The sequence below is a fragment of the Orbicella franksi genome, chromosome 2, assembly GCF_964199315.1.
Source record: "Orbicella franksi chromosome 2, jaOrbFran1.1, whole genome shotgun sequence".
Taxonomy (NCBI): domain Eukaryota; kingdom Metazoa; phylum Cnidaria; class Anthozoa; order Scleractinia; family Merulinidae; genus Orbicella; species Orbicella franksi.
Window position 1 is genome coordinate 25,155,494 of NC_138146.1, and position 16,208 is coordinate 25,171,701.

Genomic DNA, 16,208 nt, shown 5'->3' on the forward strand with positions numbered 1-16,208 from the left:
CAAAGCTAGCAGTCCCCAACTTTATGGACACTCCAATATGCGACGTAAAGTGCTCATGTAATTCAAAAGTTTGTAATTTCCTTTTCGACTAAAATGTTAAAGAAATTACGCGCTCCAACTTCCGAACAAAGCCGTGAGCATGAGTGATTCAATAGTTATCAGTCACTTGATATCAAATGAAGAGATGTTTAATCAGTCCTGCTCACAGTGGAAAATTAAACGAGACTCTGTTTACTTAAGGGACACCTTTCGCATCTTTTCTTTTTGTCTGATATATAAATATATTCGCACACTAAGCCATACAATCTGCTGTTGGAAACGATGTACTCCATATTGTGAAATGTTCCTTTACTATCTCACACACCTTGCAAGTAGAATAATTAGCATATTGGACCACTTAATTTTACATCAATTAGGTTTTGCCTCGTTTGAAAAACAATTGTCGGGTTTTTGAAAGCTTCGTTGTTTAAATAAATAGTAAATAAATAGTAGTTTCAAGTGAGAAAGAAAAACACCAAAGAAGATACATAAGTCCTGGCATTCTGGCTGAATCTTTCATACCTTTCAAAACTTTGCAATGCAGCCGTTTATACAGAAAGTGTTTCAAAGTGTAGTTTTCCTAGCAGCTATTAATTTCATCAGCTGCGATGGCCGAGTGGTTAAGGCGTTGGACTTGAAATCCGCTCGCAGCGTGTGTTCCCTTTTTTTCCGAAGAAATGTTTAATTCTTACTAGGTATACTGCAGGATCGAATAAATACTGAAAGAAGCAGTAACGAATGCCAGGTGTTATGTCCCGGCTTATATCCCGGCTGGGATATAAGGCGATATTGATTGTTTGAGGAAAACTGTGGCAATGAAATTCTACTACACTCTGTCACTGACAAGAAAAGTGGTAGTCAGTTAGAAAACGTTCAAGCTATTATCCGAGGTCTTTTCCCGGAGCAGTATGGGTTACAACCCAAATAAGTTCATTGACGGGTCCAAACGTCATGCTACTGCCGTGCCGAACTCAAATGAATTTGGCTCGGCAGTGGCATGACAAAAGAAAGGCAGTGGTTTCAAACGTCGAATTTAATTTAGTCGCGCTGAAGTGAAACAAAAAAAAAATGGAAATAATAGGTTACTGAGATAGAAAAACACCAAAGAGATTATAATAATCCATAAAGGAACAATGATGGTTAAGGATGGAAAAGATTAACACGGATTACAAACGACGAACTTGGAAAATTTAGGCTAAACTTTTAGAGATGCGACTCCTTAAAAATTGCTACTTTTGGTTCTAAAAAACGCAGCTTCACGCTAACCTCGGAATTGTTTATGCAACTGGCGTAAATGCTCTCTCAAAAGTTACACTGTGCTGCACCATGCCTTTCAGCGGCTTCATCGGTCAAGCTGGCAGGTCCTATTTCAGCTCTAATTAGACCCTTAGTCCATGGGCCAGACCACTTTTCGGTACCAAACCTAAGGACAAAACCTAAGTGTTTTCAGCTGATACTACTGTATGAGGTGTTTTCAAATTTGTATGATAACCTTTCTGAATGAGTAGCTTTGCGTTAGATTTTTTAATTTAAAATTTCGCGAAAAAAAATGGCTTCAGCATGGAAACGAGGCTCAGAAGAAGATCCTCTAAATATATGGTCACGATCGTTTGACAGTACCTTAGATATTTGAAAAAAAGGAAAACATTTGTATTTCTCCTCGAAGTTGTTAGAAGTAGAAATTTGTGTCAGGATTACTCGAATAAGTAAAAAACAACCAACGGTGTCATTTACATTGCACCATGGGTAAATCCAAGATGGCGGCATTCTTGACATGTGTGTAGGGCTAATTTGTGCTAAAATTTTGGTTCCTTGTAGAAACGAGAAATGTTCTCAGGGGATAAATAAACAGTGAGCATTTAGGTAAACATTTAGAGAAATCATTTAACTAAATATTAAGCTGATAGTGTCGATTTTTGACAAGAAACTTACAGACCTTCGAAATATACGAAAGGTGTAGCAGTAGATGACATAATGAGAGATTTTGAAAAATATGGAGTTTGAAATGCATCAAAAGGAAAATGATATTAAATAATAGTTTTTCTTTGATATGAGGGTCATTTCATACATTGCTAAAGATGATTTCGTTCATATATAGTGACTAAGCTAATTTACAATGACCAGTGCGGATGGTCTTTTGTGCTGCTTTTGTTGTTTATATAAAATCATTTTTGGTGAAGAACGAACACCTGAATAATTAAATACAAACTTCAGCGCTAAAATTAAACCGGTTTAAAAATGGCTTTTTGAAACCTTTAAGTCTTTATATTGACGTAGAACCTTGCATGACTGAACAGTTGGCACAAAAGGAGGAAATGTGACGCCTGAAGAACAAAACATCGATCAAAAGCGATCACGTTCAGAACAGAGTAGCTGTGCATGAATTATTCACTGTACTGACGATGATACGGAACTAGTTAGACCAAAGGATGAGGAGTCCTGAACTACACTTGTAAGAGGCGAGCAGCTGCTGTTCGTAAACACAAACACCTTGATATTGCTGAGACATTAAATGAAGGAGAAATCCCAACATTCACTATCAAAGAAAATGGCGTAGCGTGTTTACCATGAAAAAGCTCTTGGAAACAATTTCAAAGCAGCAAGCTGAACTGACGACCAACAACCAACGGCAGCTAAGAGGACCTCGATCCAACAGTCCCCTACCACCAGCACAACTTACGAGCATGTCTGCGTATTCTGTGAAAAGAAGTATGTTAAGGAACAAGAAATCGGGAACCCTTGGAACAAGGCAAAGATTTGCGTGCAGATCACTCAATTAGAAAATCAGCCATGGAAAAGAAGGACCGCAGGATTCTCGCAATTGTGTCGCGTGAAATCGTAACAGCTGAAGCTTGTTACCACAGGATATGCTACAAGGGCTATACTAGGACTGAGGCAAGTCCCACTGGGGCTTCCGATGGCTGTGGTGAATCGTTGAGAAGATGAGTATGCTAATCTCAAGTCCGAAGCTTACCAGATGCTTACATCAGATGCTTACATCAGATGATTACATCAGACCGAATGTTCTTGCAAACGAGAAAATAGTCAGATTGACTGAAATGACAGAACTACTTATATCGTGCGTATCTCACGTCTTTGGTTGTTGAAGAAATCAAGTTATCCACAAAGAAGCACACCAGACAGAATCTCCAGGCAGAATTTCGCGATGTCCTCTTCTTTGAAGATTTGTTAGAAACCACCAGTGTCTTCATAGTTCTCTCCAATTTGACTTACTTCATGTAGTCAAATACATAACAACCCTTCTTCTGGAAAAACAGGACAATGCAAGCCAGTCTTCTCGGAGCTCAAATATACACCGGGCTGCTATTGACAGTCGCGAAGCTATTCAAAGAACAGGAAACAAGATGTCATAGTCTCCACGCCCTTCAGATCTCGCTAAGATCGCAATGAATGTTCCCAAAGACCAGGGTTCGTTCTTGCAAACATATCTGACTGAATAAAAAGAGTGCCGGGTCAGATAAAAACTGTCACCCAAGAGTGCAGAGGTTGATGAAATCCTTCGCCCAAGATCTGATGTTTGGAGTGAGCAGAGGAAAGATTAAGCCATCCGAACAGATCCCTCTTCCCTATGCTGTGAAGTCCCTGACAGATAACGTTGAACTCATCCAAATGCTTAATCGTTGCGCCCACGGAATCGCCTATTCCCAGCTTGAAGAAATCAACACTGCACTGTGCCTTAAGAAAATGACATCAACAAGTGAAATCCCATTGCCAGATAACATCCAGCCCCATGTTGTCACTACTTTGGCATGGGAAAACATTGACCGCCTAGATGAAACGTTATCGGGTGAAGGAACATCGCATAGAGTAAATGGAATAGCGGTGCAGGCGAGGCATTTCGGACCACAACTTCCCCCGGAACCATCAACGCAGATAATTCAGACCAAAAAGAGGAGTGTCGAGGCACTGGATGCAGAAAATCTTCCCATTTACAATGCAGAAGATGGTTGCGGTCCTCGTTCTAGAAGATTTGTAGAAGTTACCCGCCAAAAAGCTCTTGAAAACGCACGAAGAGAAATGGGTCTTAGTGCGACTACATGGGGACGCATCCGAACACAAGGTACAGCAGTGAAGAAACCTCCTTTTGAATCCAAAGAATAAAAGGCCTTCACAGAGTTTGTGGTAAAGGGGTGGAGACGGGATTAATACAGAACAAAGTTGACAGGCAAGGTCACTTTTCGTGCGAAAGTGACTGTTGCGAGGTTACCTCAAAAGCTGCCAATATAGTTGAAGAGCTCAACTACACACAGGAAGAGGCTGATACCAGGCTTATTCTACATGCAGCTCATGCAGCTAAATCGGGCTACAAGGCGGTGGCTGTGGCATCAGAAGATACAGACGTATTCTTGCTTTGCCTGGCGTTTAATTGCTTTATTCGGCATCCGTGTATGTAAAATGTGGAGCACAGACAAGAACTAGATATGTCAGTATCTGCAGTGTGGTGGCAGCCGTAGGAGAAGAACTTTGCAAATACCTAATTGGTATGCATGCTTTCACTGGTTGTGACACAGTGAGTGCCTTCGATGGAAGGAAAAAGAAAACAGCCCTACGGCTTGTTAAGCAACAGACATCTTACCAAGAATTGTTTAAGTAGCTGGGGATGGAATGGGTTCTATCAGATATGCTTTTTCAGAGCCTTCAAGAGTTTAAATGTAAGCTCTACTGCTCTCAACCAAGAACTGATAACATTAATGAGCTGAGCTACAGGTTATTCTGCGCCAAGAAGGGTAAAATCGACTCCACCCAATTACCACCTTGTGTTCACTGCTTGTTCAAGCATGCGGCTCGCGCAAACTTCCAAGCAGCCATTTGGAAGCGAAGTCTGCAGAGCTGTCAAGGGACACTACCCCCATTGGTTTTGGCTGGCGCGAAGACGGTGTTCACTTTGCCATTGACTGGATGAGCGGTGATCCAGCCCCTACAGCCGTGCTAGAACAACTGTCTTGCTCGTGTACAAGGTCATGTCAACTTCCTACCTGCAGTTGCCTGGCAAATGGTTTGACGTTCACGGATGTGTGCAAGCTATTAGACCACGACAACAGATATGAAGATTCTATCGAGGAGTTTGTCTCAGATGACAGAGAAGAAGACGAAGAAATCTAACTTTAATTATCAATGTAACACATGTACAAGCATTTTCTTATATCCTGAATAATTATTCATGTTTAGCATTTGGCAAGTTTAGCCATGGAAACCATCCAGGAACAATTTCTTTAAGTTAAAACTACGTTGTTGACATAAGCTCTGAAAACGTTTGAGATTTTCAATAACTAAACACCAGTGTATGTAACATGATTGTATTTGCATTTGCTTGCATTTGACCAAAGTAATCACATTTGTACCAGTTCTATCTGTTCAGCCCAACCGAGTCGTTTGCAATTGATCACGTGACAAGCCTGGTATAGCTACTCATTTGACATGGTTATCATATACCAAACTAAGCAAGAGGAGTCAATGTAGTTTAGAACGAGCGTTCGAAAGTAACCAGTGCAATTTACACGAGCACTTTCTTTTTTTTCACATTTTCCGTCTTATTGTTCATATTTATAATTTGACAGGTGTTGCCATGGAAACCATTCAGGGATAACACCTATAAGTCATATATAAGTTATTGAAATTAGGTCTAAAAACTGCGTTTGAAGTTTGCAATAACCAAAAATCGATGTATGTAACATTTTCAGGTTTGCATTTAACTGTTATTAGTGACGTCATTTAATCACGTGATAATCCTAGTAAAGCTACTCATTTGGCATGGTTATCATACACCAAAATAACTTAGAGGAATCAATGTTGTTAAAAATAAGTGTTAGAGTTTGTCCCTCGTTTTGGTACTAAATGGCTCTTTCCAGGGTCCTGGCCCATGGACTACCTAATTAAAGTTTCTTGTTTTTTAACCTCTGACAGAGTAGCTAGTTTTCGAAGAGAAAAGTGTCAGTGAGAATCTAAGCTATTTTATTAACACTGAGTCATTTAACTGCCATCATGGAAACACCGAACAGAAGACTCGAAAGTAAGTGAGTTTTCATTGAAAGAAATGTGTTTGATTTGCCAGTCACGTGATCATCGATGGCAGATTCGTTTCCCTTACGAACCATTACAAATACGCATGAAAATTTAAGTGAATTTATGGAAGAACTTTATTCATGTCTGTTTATAAATTGTAAAATAGGAATCTTGAAAACAAGTCATTGAGAAAATGATAATATTAACGTAGACCATTTGTACCTGTTGCTCGCTATATACCGCCTTATCACACCAAGATGACAACTACACACGCACGTACAAGATGCAAAGTAATTTGGGGCATCACTGTTACAAACTGCCCTTTAATGTCGTAGACGACTTTTGTGTTTCATAACATGCAGCCTGCTGCATTTTAAGTTAAACATTTTGCAATTTAGATGACGCCTCTTGTGAACAATACGCTGTTTCGAGGCTGAAAAAATAGCGTAAACTTTTTAAAAATCTTTCCAAAAGCAACGCTGCGAGCAGGATTCGAACCTGCGCGGGGAGACCCCATTGGATTTCGAGTCCAACGCCTTAACCACTCGGCCATCGCAGCTGCTATTAGAAGGGTATAGAGAAATCCTTTAAATATCTAAGCAACGTATTTTCTCTTAGTAATATTAAATAGTTTATCAAGAAAAGGACAAGGTGACTAAAATGCGGGATCAGTAATACTAATGTATGTGAAGTACAAATAATTAAGTGCAATACTCTTCGACTGATCAGCCATGCAGTTTTCATCGCTATGTTTAACGATTCATAAGAATGACAATGAAGACGAAAATGTTGAAGTACACTGAAAGTATTAAGTTTATCTTTAAAATACAGTTGAATTCTCAAGGGAAAAGAAAAATGCTGTACTTTGAGTAGGCGGGGGGCTCGAAATAACCAATATTTATTGAATGAAAAGGTACCCACAGGGATAAAAGATCTGAGTTTGAAATAGCGGAGAGACTGAGAGTTCGATGTTCAACTGTAATGTTTTCATCTGATTATGAAAGGAACTTGACGATGAGGATATAACAAAGTGCTTGCTCAACAACCGTAAGGTTGTCGTTAATATCAAACTAGAAAAGTGCTCAAATGATGTTTTAATAATTCAAAGTGTTCTGGGAATTTAAATGGGACGGAACCATTTTTTTACGGTACAGAGCTTGCAAAGACTTCTCAGGAAGCTGAAGGAAAGATCACGCCCTGAGAGAAATCCTGTTCAAGAAAAAGAAAGATCTTGTTCAAACCTCTGGACAACCTTCTACTCTTTTGTCAACAAAATTGCAAGTGATTCAGAAAATTATTTTGGTTTTATACTCTTTATTGACAACAGCCTCCAGCATGGCTCTTATCATCTTTACAATGACGTCACCGGACTCGAACCAGTCTCCGTAATTCCAAACTCAAATTGCTATGACATTCACTACAACAATTAAACAGCAGTTGATTAACCTATTGTAATTAATATATCTTTTGGCTAACAGCTTGTACCAAATAAAACAGAGGAAAAAAATTGGGGATCGAACTGGGAAATCAATAAGAATATGAAACTATACCTTGATTTGCTTCATATTTGGACATGTTACAGTGAAATACTTGATAACATAGCGACGGTTGTTAAGCAGTTTAAACGCCTTTGAAATGTGCATTAAGGCGATAAATGTAAGGGGTAAATGTCTTGTGCTTTAGGGCTATCGTGCTCATGTTTTGTACTAATTGATACATCATCTTAAATTTCTGGATGGTGAAAATGCGTCCTATCACTGATATATGCGCAAAACTAGCTCAGTTTTAATCTGAATCTTCTATACCTCTCAAAACTTTGCAATGTAGTGCCTGAAACTATAGTTTTCCTAGCCACTATTAGTGTCGTAAGCTGCGATGGCCGAGTGGTTAAGGCGTTGGACTTGAAATCCAATGGGGTCTCCCTGCGCAGGTTCGAATCCTGCTCGCAGCGTCAGCTCCTTTTTTTCGCAAATTTTTTCGAAATTTATAATCTTTACTATGTACGTGGAATCGAGTAAATACTATAAGAAACAGTAACGGATGTCAGATGTTTTTTTCTCCCAAATATCGGCATTAACAGTTCGAAGAAAACTTTGACGGTAAAATTATACTACACTCTGTCACTGACCAGAAAGGTGGAAGTCAGTTAGAGAAAGTCATAGCTTTTCTCTGCGGTCTTTCCCAGGAGTATAAGAATTAAACGCAAATATATTCATTGGCATTTCGAGAGAATTTGTTTTAAGTTTTGGCTATGCCTTCTATTTTAAATAAAACCTCAAGCTTTTCCCACTGTTCCGTTAATATATGAACAATTAGCATTTGATTGACGTTTGATTTCGTAAATACCTTTTGATTGACATTTAGCCGCGTAACCGATACGGTCAATTGACCTTTGAGCTTGGATAAGTTAGTTGTTTGTCGCAGATATTTTCACTGTGAACACCTTCGTTGCTGACCTGTTTCGCTGACCCGTTTTCTGCTGTTTTCAAATCTGTTCATCTGTTTCCTGACCTGGACAAACCGCAAAACAATCTGATTGGACATCGTCAAAGAAGTAAGTTTAGTACTGTAACTCAGGCTTAAAACAATGTAACTTAGGTTTGCGTTTATATTCCGATCGTCTGTTTGGTTTCTCAATGGAATTTTGTATTACCTCTTTAGATCGAATAATCTTGAATCCTGGAATAAATTATACGATTGGCGTAGCCCAATTAGATTGTCTGCTTGGTTTTTTACGGAACCACCCACCATAACTCTTCCGATATGTTATCCATAGCTTTTTCCGTCCTATCGGTCTTTTTCAGCACGCTTCTCCTCCGTGTTTCATAGTAGTTCTCTTTTGCGTTATTCGCGCTCTTCTTTAATTTTTGCTCCTTCAATTAAATATCACTGATAGTACGTTTTGACCTATTATTTTCGCTCAGATGCTATATTTGTTTCATTTCAGTCTAGATGAGTTTTTTTTTCTGTTTTTATTCTGCAGTACACGTATACGTTATAGATAAACTTAAGTAGCTTTCCTGTCTTTGCAGATTAATACGGGGTGCTTCGTTGGGAAAATGAGTCAAATTGGCCATTTTTGTATATTCTCGGTATTGGACTGGAACTAGCTTGCAACTAGCTCTAGCTCATGCGGGGGAATATCATTAAAAAGGAGATTAATGTCGTTTGCATTTGAAAAGACTCCCCGCATTAGCCTCAGTTGCAAGCTAGTTCCAGTCCAATACTGAGAGCACGAGAATGGTCCATTGCCCACCCCGGCGTGTCATGGACCCTGTTCATCGATGACTGCCAATTTAGATTTGAATTGTCTACTCAAAAGGAGATTAGTCAGGCATATTTTCATACTCACAAAAGAATTTATCCATGAAAAGGGTCTATGGCATAGGTTACATGGTAGTGTAAAGTTATTTCTAGTCACTGAGGGCGTAGCCCGAGGAACTCCAACAACGTGAAAGTCGGTGAATAATATGCTTGTTTTTCACTTGGGTGAAGTCTTCTAAGAAAACGAAAATTACAAAAAAAAATATATATATATTCCTCTCCAGGTAAACATCCCATGCTTGTGGCGGTTGTATGTTTTCAGACTGACACGGATAGTTTTAAAAGGTGGCAAATTATAAATGGTTGATTAACTTTATCGGTGGAAAGCATGTTGTTATACCTTCCAACTGAAATACGTTTTCCGATTGGAGGAGAACGTGTCACGTGTCGTGGGTCAAAACTCACTAACTCTCTAGGGCGAACAAAACTCACTAACTCCTTAGGGAAACAACAACTTGAACTTTCTACTCACACGTAATCAAGTCGAGCTCCTTGAAACCGCTGCAAATTTGTGAGCCAGCCAGCGCCAAGCAAACGATTTCTTCGCAGTTTTTTCTATTTTTTAGTTGGGAGGTAAAACTAAACATTTAATGACTGGCCCCGCGGGAAACAGTGAGTTTTGAAACAAAACTCACTGTTTCCCCTGGGAACAGTCATTAAGTACTTATTGTCCTTCGTAGCAGATAGCAGCCCGATCAGTCTTGTATTACTACAGAAGTTGGAGGCAGTGAATAGACACCTATCGAGGTATCCCATTTGGAGGGAAATTTCCAACTTGGAGAATGAAAGGTAAAATTGAAGAACTACACGAAAGTGTTGTAAGTCAGTTACCTTTGTTTGCGGCACAAAAACCGATGATGGCGGATGAAGTATGTTGTATGTTCTCTACCCGCATTATTTGTACCAATTTGTCGGCGGGATATGTTTAGTATAGGTAATCATACAGTTTCGAGTTCAATTTGGAATTAATTTGCATGAGTGAGCTTTTTGAAAAACTCACAAGTGCAAATTAATTCCAAATTGAACAAGAAAAACCGTATGATAACTTATTAATAATATAAAAATGAAAAAATTTGCGTGGAGGAAGTGCCGGAAGACCTTTCTTGAAGCCATTTTTCTCATTCGAGAAAACATTTTTCAAAGTTTCCGCACGAAATTTTCGTCATCATGTTAAGTAGTATCATTGGCGTCAAAAATTTCCTATTGTCTTTCAGCCAATCATAATCTTAACGATGTGTAATTTGCACTGGTGTTTCACTTGTTGCACTTGTGTTACACTTGAACTGCACTGCTCTCAGCCAATCAGAATCGCGTAATTTTTCATGTATATCATTAGGAATATAATGTGAGGATGTTTTAGAGGAACATGACGACGGAATACATGACTCATTTTCCTCGTTATTTTCAGCTATTGCTTTTCAGTCCCGCTCTCCTTTGTTATAATCAAAGCTAGCAGTCCCCAACTTTATGAACACTCCAATAAGCGACATAAAGTGCTCATGTAATTCAAAAGTTTGTAATATCCTTTTCGGCTAAAATGTTAAAGAAATTACGCGCTCCAACTTCCGAACAAAGCCGTGAGCATGAGTGATTCAATAGTAATCAGTCACTTGATATCAAATGAAGAGAAGTTTAATCAGTCCTGCTCACAGTGGAAAATTAAACGAGACTCTGTTTACTTAAGGGACACCTTTCGCATCTTTTCTTTTTGTCTGATATATAAATATATTCGCACACTAAGCCATAAAATCTACTGTTGGAAGCGATGTACTCAATATTGTGAAATGTTCCTTAACTATCTCACACACCTTGCAAGTAGAATAATTAGCATATTGGACCACTTAATTTTACATCAATTAGGTTTTGCCTCGTTTGAAAAACAATTGTCGGGTCTTTCAAAGCTTCGTTGTTTAAATAAATAGTAAATAAATATTAGTTTCAAGTGAGAAAGAAAAACACCAAAGAAGATACATAAGTCCTGGCATTCTGGCTGAATCTTTCATACCTTTCAAAACTTTGCAATGCAGCCGTTTATACAGAAAGTGTTTCAAAGTGTAGTTTTCCTAGCAGCTATTACTTTCATCAGCTGCGATGGCCGAGTGGTTAAGGCGTTGGACTTGAAATCCAATGGGGTCTCCCCGCGCAGGTTCGAATCCTGCTCGCAGCGTGTGTTCCCTTTTTTTCCGAAGAAATGTTTAATCCTTACTAGGTATACTGCAGGATCGAATAAATACTGAAAGAAGCAGTAACGAATGCCAGATGTTATATCCCGGCTTATATTCCGGCTGGGATATGAGGCGATATTGATTGTTTGAGGAAAACTGTGGCAATGAAATTCTACTACACTCTGTCACTGACAAGAAAGGTGGTAGTCAGTTAGAAAACGTTCAAGCTATTATCCGAGGTCTTTTCCCGGAGCAGTATGGGTTACAACCCAAATAAGTTCATTGACGGGTCCAAACGTCGTGCTACTGCCGTGCCGAACTCAAATGAATTTGGCTCGGCAGTGGCATGACAAAAGAAAGGCAGTGGTTTCAAACGTCGAATTTAATTTAGTCGCGCTGAAGTGAAAAAAAAAAAAAAAAAATGGAAATAATAGGTTACTGAGATAGAAAAACACCAAAGAGATTATAATAATCCATAAAGGAACAATGATGGTTAAGGATGGAAAAGATTAACACGGATTACAAACGACGAACTTGGAAAATTTAGGCTAAACTTTTAGAGATGCGACTCCTTAAAAATTGCTACTTTTGGTTCTAAAAAACGCAGCTTCACGCTAACCTCGGAATTGTTTATGCAACTGGCGTAAATGCTCTCTCAAAAGTTACACTGTGCTGCACCATGCCTTTCAGCGGCTTCATCGGTCAAGCTGGCAGGTCCTATTTCAGCTCTAATTAGACTCTAATTAAAGCTTCTTGTTTTTTAACCTCTGACAGAGTAGCTAGTTTTCTATGAGAAAAGTGTCAGAGAGAATCTTAGCTATTTTATTAACACTGAGTCATTTAACTGCCATCATGGAAACACCGAACAGAAGACTCGATAGTAAGTGAGTTTTCATTGAAAGAAATGTGCTTGATTTGCCAGTCACGTGATCATCGATGGCAGATTCGTTTCCCTTATGAACCATTACAAATACGTATAAAAATTTAAGTGAATTTATGAAAGAACTTTATTCATTTCTGTTTATAAATTGTAAAATAGGAATCTTGAAAACAAGTCATTGAGAAAATGGTAATGTTAACGTAGACCATTTGTACCTGTTGCTCGCTATATACCGCCTTATCACACCAAGATGACAACTACACACGCACGTACAAGATACAACGTAATTTGGGGCATCACTGTTACAAACTGCCCTTTAATGTCGTAGACGACTTTTGTGTTTCATAATATGCAGCCTGCTGCATTTTAAGTTAAACATTTTTGCAATTTAGATGACGCCTCTTGTGAAGAATACACTGTTTCGAGGCTGAAAAAATAGCGTAAACGTTTTTAAAATCTTTCCAAAAGTAACGCTGCGAGCAGGATTCGAACCTGCGCGGGGAGACCCCATTGGATTTCGAGTCCAACGCCTTAACCACTCGGCCATCGCAGCTGCTATTAGAAGGGTATAGAGAAATCCTTTAAATATCTAAGCAACGTATTTTCTCTTAGTAATATTAATATTTAATAATTTATCAAGAAAAGAACAAGGTGACTGACATGCGAGATCAGTAATACTGATGTATGCGAAGTAGAAATAATTAAGTGCAATACTCTTCGGCTGATCAGCCATGCAGTTTTCATCGCTGTGTTTAACGATTCATAAGGATGATAATGAAGACGAAAATGTCGAAGTACCCTGAAACTAATAAGTTTATCTTTAAAATACAGTTGAATTCTCAAGGGAAAAGAAAAATGCTGTACTTTGAGTAGGCGGGGGGCTCGAAATAACCGATATTTATTGAATGAAAAGGTACCCACAAGGGTAAAAGATCTGAGTTTGAAATAGCGGAGGGATTGAGAGTTCGATGTTCAACTGTAATGTTCTCATCTGATTATGAAAGGAACTTGACGATGAGGACATAACAAAGTGCTTGCTCAACAACCGTAAGGTTGTCGTTAATATCAAACTAGAAAAGTGCTCAAATGATGTTTTAATAATTCAAAGTGTTCTGGAAATTTAAATGGGACGGAACCATTTTTTTACGGTACAGAGCTTGCAAAGACTTCTCAGGAAGCTGAAGGAAAGATCACGCCCTGAGAGAAACCCCGTTCAAGAAAAAGAAAGATCTTGTTCAAACCTCTGGACAGTCTTCTACTTTTTTGTCAACAAAATTGCAAGTGATTCAGAAAATTATTTTGGTTTTATACTCTTTATTGACAACAGCCTCCAGCATGGCTCTTATCATCTTTACAATGACGTCACCAGACTCGAACCAGTCTCCGTAATTCCAAACTCAAATTGCTATGACATTCACTACAACAATTAAACAGCAGTTGATTAACCTGTTGTAATTAATATATCTTTTGGCTAACAGCTTGTACCAAATAATACAGAGGAAAAAAAATGGGGGATCGAACTGACAAATTAACAAGAATATGAAACTTTACCTTGATTTGCTTCATATTTGGACATGTTACAGTAAAATACTTGATAACATAGCGACGGTTGTTAAGCAGTTTAAACGCCTTTGAAATGTGCATAAAGGCGATAAATGTAAGGGGAAAATGTCTTGTGCTTTAGGGCTATTTTGCTCATGATTTATATTAGTTGATACATCATCTTAAATTTTTGGACGGTGAAAATGCGTCCTATCACTGGTATATGGGCAAAACTAGCTCAGTTTTAATCTGAATCTTCTATAACTTGCAAAACTTTGCAATGTAGTGTCTGAAACTATAGTTTTCCTAGCCACTATTAGTGTCGTAAGCTGCGATGGCCGAGTGGTTAAGGCGTTGGACTTGAAATCCAATGGGGTCTCCCCGCGCAGGTTCGAATCCTGCTCGCAGCGTCAGCTCCTTTTTTTCGCAAATTTTTTCGAAATTTATAATCTTTACTATGTACGTGGAATCGAGTAAATACTATAAGAAACAGTAACGGATGCCAGATGTTTTTTTCTCCCAAATATCGGCATTAACAGTTCGAAGAAAACTTTGACGGTAAAATTATACTACACTCTGTCACTGACCAGAAAGGTGGAAGTCAGTTAGAGAAAGTCATAGCTTCTCTCTGAGGTCTTTCCCAGGAGTATAAGAATTAAACGCAAATAAATTCGTTGGCATTTCGAGAGAATTTGTTTTACGTTTTGGCTATGCTTTCTATCTTAAATAAAACGTCAAGTGTTTCCCACCGTAACTCTTCCGATATGTTATCCATAGCTTCTTCCGTCCTATCGGTCTTTTTCAGCACGCTTCTCCTCCGTGTTTCATAGTAGTTCTCTTTTGCGTTATTCGCGCTCTTCTTTAATTTTTGCTCCTTCAATTAGATATCACTGATAGTACGTTTTGACCTATTATTCTCTCTGAGATGCCATATTTGTTTCATTTCTGTCTAGATAAGTTTTTTTTCTGTTTTTATTCTGCAGTACAGGTATAGGTTATAAATAAACTTAAGTAGCTTTCCTGTCTTTGCAGATTAATACGGGGTGCCTCGTTGGGAATAGGAGTCAAATTGGCCATTTTCGTATATTCTCGGTATTGGACTGGAACTAGCTTGCAATGGAGGCTCATGCGGGGGAATATCATTAAAAAGAGATAAATAATTTGCATTTTAAAAGCGCGCTGCATTAGCCTCAATTGCAAGCTAGTTCCAGTCCAATACCGAGAGCACGAAAATGGTCCATTGCCCACCCCGGCGTGTCATAGACCCTGTTCATTAACGGCTGCCAATTTAAACTTTGAATTGTTAACTCAAAAAGAGATTAGTCAGGCATATTTTAATTAAAGAATTCATCTATAAAAAGGGTCTATGGCATAGGTTACATGGTAGTATAAAGTTATTTCTATTTACTGAGGGCGTAGCCCGAGGGATTCCTACAAGGTGAAAGTAGTTGAATAACATGCTTGTTTCTCACTTGGGTGACGTCTTCTCCCAAGGGAAACGTTCCATGCTTGTGGCCAGAAGTGTAGCAGCTCTTGTAAGCTTGTAGTTCTTTTCATTCTTCATTGTTAGCAGCTATTATTGTTTTAGGGCTAGGGGCATTGTTTCTGTTCAGTTTGTTCTATTGTTCTCTCAAAGGGTAGCAAGCCATTCGTGTGAGACGTTACGAGAGCTGCTACATCACCCCTTGTGGCGGTTGTATGTTTTTAGACTGACACGGATAGTTTTAAAAGGTGGCAAATTTTGTCTATAACTAAATATGTGTTGATTATCCTTGTCAGTGGAAAGCATGTTGTTATACCTCCCAACTCAAATACGTTCTCCGATTGGAGGAGAACGTATCACGTGTCGTGGGTCAAAACTCACTAACTCTCTAGGGTGAAAAAACCTCACTAACTCCCTAGGGAAACAACAACTTGCACTTTCGACTCGCACGTGACCAGGTCGTACTCCTTGAAACCGCTGCAAATTTGTGAGCCAGCCGGCGTCAGGCAAACGATTTCTTCGCAGTTTTTTTTATACTTTTGTGTTGGGAAGTAAACAAAACACTTAATGACTGGCCACGCGGCTTCGCCTCGGGAAACATTGAGGGCCTCGGGGAAACAAAACTCACTGTTTCCCTTGGGAACAGTCATTAAGTGCTTATTGTCCTTCGTAGCAGATAGCAGCCCGATCAGTCTTGTATTACTACAGAAGTTGGAGGCAGTGAATAAACACCTATCGAGGTATTCCTTTT

The 16,208-nt window shown here is 38.9% G+C and overlaps 1 protein-coding gene and 5 non-coding genes across 6 annotated transcripts in view; 4 read left to right on the forward strand and 2 right to left on the reverse strand.

The window, feature by feature from the left end:
- Window positions 1-16,208, forward strand: part of LOC145478891 (alpha-1B adrenergic receptor-like) — a 71,182-nt gene that overhangs the window by 18,149 nt on the left and 36,825 nt on the right. The window lies entirely within an intron of this gene.
- On the reverse strand, window positions 6,541-6,622 carry Trnas-cga (transfer RNA serine (anticodon CGA)). Its single transcript has one exon. It is a non-coding gene; the product is annotated as a tRNA-Ser (tRNA).
- Trnas-uga (transfer RNA serine (anticodon UGA)) lies at window positions 7,933-8,014 on the forward strand. The gene has a single exon. It is a non-coding gene; the product is annotated as a tRNA-Ser (tRNA).
- On the forward strand, window positions 11,473-11,554 carry Trnas-uga (transfer RNA serine (anticodon UGA)). The gene has a single exon. It is a non-coding gene; the product is annotated as a tRNA-Ser (tRNA).
- Trnas-cga (transfer RNA serine (anticodon CGA)) lies at window positions 12,904-12,985 on the reverse strand. Its single transcript has one exon. It is a non-coding gene; the product is annotated as a tRNA-Ser (tRNA).
- On the forward strand, window positions 14,303-14,384 carry Trnas-uga (transfer RNA serine (anticodon UGA)). The gene has a single exon. It is a non-coding gene; the product is annotated as a tRNA-Ser (tRNA).